A 4,885-nucleotide genomic window follows, 5' to 3' on the forward strand; every position below is an offset into this window, starting at 1 on the left:
GTAGTGCGTGCAGATGGTCTTGTCTTCTTGAAAATTGAGACTTAGTCATGGGTACGGCTAAGGTGCTTTGGCATTTGGCCGTGCGAGCTTCACAACCCGTTGGAACACTACTCCCAATGAATTAGCTTCATCAAACGCAACACTAGGAGTCAGGGGAGTATTGTTTTGATTGCTTCTCCCACGCCTATTTTTTTTGAATGATATATTTTGAGTGAGCTTTGCATGTGTACATTGAGGACAATGTACAACTTAAGTGGGGGAGTTTCATAATGCGCACATCTTTTCTATTGTTCTTGATTGATATATGCTCACATAGCCAATGGCGGTTCACCGTAGTTGCAATGATTGTATTCTTAAGTCTAGGAGAATTGTTAATATTGAATATTTTCATACTCTAGTTCTTGCTTGAATTTTTAGGAATTTTTTTGCCCGATTTACACTTAGTGCACTATTCACTCTTTGAACTCTGTTGGAAACTCATGTTCGATGTTAAAGGGACTAGTTAGGTTTATTTTCTTGTGCTAAACTCAAAAATATATATATATATATATTGAAAATGAAAAAAAGGAACAAAATAGTTTTATTGTTTATTTGTGTTTGTTAGGTGGAAAGAGCTACCACCTATGAAGTATGAAGCTACTCTCACAAGTCGGATACTAGTTATGCCCTAATGAGAGAAAGAGCTATCTCATAGGATGAGTGAAAGCTACCACTCAGGTAGAAAGTGCTACCACCTCGAAAGTGTGAAAGCCACCTTAGCGGCCGCTTTGGAAAGGGCTACCTTAGAGGATGTGTGAAGCTACTACCATCTTTTAAATTTTTGTCACTTTTGTAGATAAATAAGTCCCTTGTACTTAGAACTTTGAGGAGTATACCTTGGGTTGTGTTGAGTTAGTTCACACACATACACGAAATTCGGGTTTGTTGTCCTTTTTGATTCAAGTTTTTAGCTAGAGCATTGATTTTTTGTATTTAGTGTTGAAATTTTCCTTACTTGTAGAATACTCTCTTTGTATACATTGGTGAACCTAAGGCCAAGCACTTTCAATATTTTCTTCATCAATGCACAGAATGTTTTAATGTTTGCTTGAGGACAAGCAAAAGCTTAAGTGTGGGGGAGTTTGATAAGTGCTTGTGTGATATGAATGCGAAGCGTTCATTCCTTATGTTGAGCATTACTTTTCTCAGGTTTTACATTAATATGTGTGTTTTTATGTACTTTTATGCAGGTAGGGTTGTGAGGCCGAGTATGAAGGAAATAGGCCAATGTGGATCATAATGCACCTATTTTGGAGGAGATCTTGCTAAGGTTCAAACGCGAAGACATAGAGTGTGTGCCAACCTCCTCGTATTCGAGTGAGCACATTCATTTAGAGGGGCACAAAGGCAGTCACACTCGAACATTCTGATTTATGCATATAAGAACAAGAGATCCACCAACGTGCACATCATTGAAGAGGCAAGTACTGTATCAGCCCAGCCGAGAAATCAGAGAAACAGAGAATCCACACGGGCGTGTGGAAATTATCAACGCCCGTGTGGAAATTCCACAGGGGCGTGTGACATCATACACGCCCGTGCAGTCGCCCGATTCCAGCCCTATTTAAAGCCAATTTCAGCCCCAATTTTGGTATTTTTTTCTCCATCTTTTCCCCAACTTGTGAGAGGGTTTCTTCTAGGGTTTCGAGGGGTATTGGCCAAGGTTTTGGAGAGGTTCTATGGCTCTGACATAGTGATTCCATTAGGAAGAAGGTTGGTAGGGGAGCTTCGATCGAGGCGTATCCTATACCGGACGAAGGAATCTTTGGACGACGAGTAGAGGACTCTCCAAAAGACCATCGACACGGCCATCGAGGGGGTTTCTTTAAGGATTTATTGCTTTTACATTCGATTTCTTTGATTGTATTAAGCTCCATGGAGAGCTAAACCCCAAGTGGGTACTTGGATGATTGTGAACCCTAGGATGTATTCGTTTCATTGAACTTCTTTATTATGCTTTCAATAAATTGATGTTTATTGTGAGTTCCAACCTTGAATGCTTGATTGTATGAACATTTTCCCTATAGTGACACTAGGGTTGAGAGTTCTTGTTTGTAATCTTGTGAGTGAGTGACGCACCACGAGCGTTAGACAAAGCTAGGTTGGAGAGGGTTGAGAGGGTGAGTCGAGAGGTACAGGAGCGTCCCCTTTCCCCTCCGGCATGATAGATTCTACCTCCGTTCCTTGAGTTCTTTGCGGCCATAATAGAGTGAGTGGTCTAAGGGATGAACCTCCGCTGGGGCCTAGTTGCGCGTGCAATGGAGTGAAGCGTTGAGAGGATCTTAGTATCTAGGGCTTAATTGTGGCTAGGGACCTTCCTCCTGGACCAAAGGGTTAGGTCTATATTTAGGAAGAGATTTATCACTTGGAATCCCTAGAGTTCATTGCAACTCTATGCGAGTGCGAGGTGTTGAGATTGTTCGATTTCTCCTCCAGGACATGTATAGAGTTAGGCATAGTTGACCTTAGATTTGGGACTATGTTTGTAAGGATTTCCACCACTCACCATTGCATTGATTAGGAAGCGTAATAGAGAGTTCTTGCACTTGAAGCGATTATCCTAGGTGAAGCATTATCTGAGTACCCCATCTTTATCGATTGCCTTACCCTCTTCTTACTTTTGCTCTTTTACTTGTTGATTTTATTGTTGAGAATTGAATCAATTTCACACCTATCACAATTGATCTTCCACATAGCTAAGAATCAAATTAAGTATTTTCACTCCCTATTCCCTGTGGATTCGACCCCGCTCACCCAGGATTATTACTTCGACAAGCCCGTGCACTTGCGGGATATAAGAAAGGCGAACTTGTCAAGTTTTTGGCGCCGTTGCCGGGGAGCTAGGCATTTAGAGATCCTTTGCACTTTGTTTTCTTAGGTATTCCACTACACATTCTATTTCATATCTTCTTATTCTATCATCATTCTGATTTTCTTTTTCTTTACTTTTGGTGCAGCTCCAGGTTATGACCCGAGGGAATCCATCAATATTGATTGAAGGAGACCTTGAGCTTGAACGTACACTTAGAAGGAAAGGGAAAGAACCTGTACAAGAACAACCTAATCCAGCTGATTTGGAAGTAGAAGGATCTGACAACATGGCAGAACAAAATGAGCAACAACGGACACTATCCGATTATGCCAGACCTTCAGTGTTGGGGACACAATCGAGTATTGTGCGTCAACCAATTATAGCTCAGAATTTCGAGCTAAAGCCGGCATTCATCCATATGCTGCACCAGTCCGCACAATTCAACGGTTTGGCCGATGAGGATCCAAAAAGTCACAAAGAGGGCTTCCTCGAGGTGTGTGACATGCTGAAGATAAATGGTGTGACGGATGATGCCATCAAATTGAGAGCCTTCCCATTTTCCATAAAGGGAAAAACAAAGCAGTGGCTACACTCATTACCCAGGGCATCAATCACTACATGGGAGGAGATGGTAGAAGCTTTTCTAGCCCGTTATTTCCCTCCCGGAAAATCCACAAAGCTTAGGAATGAGGTCTCATCCTTTATGCAGTTGGAATTGGAGTCTCTATTTGAGACATGGGAAAGGTTCAAGGAACTCCTGCTCAAGTGTCCGCAACACGGATTCCCGGAGTGGATGATTGTTCAAACCTTCTACAATGGTTTGAACCCGAGTACAACACAACTCTTGGATGCGGCGGCAGGAGGTACCTTAGGTAGCAAGACCCCCGATGAGGCTCGTCAATTGATTGAGGAAATGGGGTTAAATAGCTACCAGTGGAACGCTAGAGAGAAGAAAAAGGTGGCCGGTCTCCATGATATTGATGCGGTAACTTCATTGGCGGCCCAAGTGGAGAGTTTGAGTAAGAAGCTAGACCTTATAGCTTCGAATAGAGTGGCGGCTGTGACTAATTGCACCGGTTGTGGTGGAGGACATGCTCCCTCCGATTGCCCTAATTGTCATTGGTGATGTTTCTTCAGTTGAGAATGTTGAGTTTGTAGGTAATGGAATGAGACCTCAAGGGAATCCATACAGCAACACCTACAAATCAGGTTGGAAGAATCATCCCAACTTTTCATGGAGTAATCAAGGACCACAAAAGACCATGGGGCCATCGGGGTTCCAACAACAACAACAAGCCCCTTAAGTGGAAAACAGAATTTCAGGTTTGGAAACCAGAATGATGGATTTAGAGAAGCACTTGGCTAGATTTGTTCAATCGGCAAATACAAGATTTGAATCAGTCGAGGCTACACTTCGCAATCATATAGTCTCCTTACACAACCTTGAAAATCAAGTGGGGCAAATTGCGACATCTCTTTCCGAAAGGCCACATGGGAGTCTACCAAGCAACATGGAAACCAACCCAAGAGAACATGTGAAGGCGATCGCTTTGAGAAGCGGTCGTGAGGTTGAAGGGCGGCTTCCGAGTGAAAAGCCGAAAGAACATGTACCCGAGGTCGTAGAGGTTGAGAAGGGAGCAAACAAAGAGAAAGAGGTGGCACCCCCATCTTTCAAGCCAAGAATCCCTTATCCCTCTAGATTAAAGAATGACCAAGGGGATGACCGGTAGAAGAAGTTCCTGAGTTTGTTCAAGGAACTCCACATCAACATTCCTTTTGTTGAGGCTTTGGCTCAAATGCCTAAGTATGCGAACTTCCTGAAAGACCTATTGACCAACAAGAGGAAATTGTAGGAGAGTGCTTCAGTAGTGCTTGATGCTTCATGCTCGGCTGTGTTACAAAAGAACATGCCGAACAAGAAGAAAGACCCGGGAAGCTTCATTATTCCGTGTAACATCGGCAAGTTAGGTGAGGAAATGTCATTGGCAGATTCAGGGGCAAGTATCAATGTCATGCCATATACTTTCTTCCAAA

General features: G+C 42.9%; 1 non-coding gene across 1 annotated transcript; it reads right to left on the reverse strand.

The window, feature by feature from the left end:
* Positions 1–3,527: 3,527 nt before the first annotated feature.
* LOC120250766 lies at positions 3,528–3,634 on the reverse strand. The gene has a single exon (XR_005533104.1). It is a non-coding gene; the product is annotated as a small nucleolar RNA R71 (small nucleolar RNA).
* Between the last annotated feature and the right edge of the window lie 1,251 nt (positions 3,635–4,885).

Source organism: Dioscorea cayenensis, chromosome 19, assembly GCF_009730915.1.
Source record: "Dioscorea cayenensis subsp. rotundata cultivar TDr96_F1 chromosome 19, TDr96_F1_v2_PseudoChromosome.rev07_lg8_w22 25.fasta, whole genome shotgun sequence".
Lineage (NCBI taxonomy): Eukaryota > Viridiplantae > Streptophyta > Magnoliopsida > Dioscoreales > Dioscoreaceae > Dioscorea > Dioscorea cayenensis.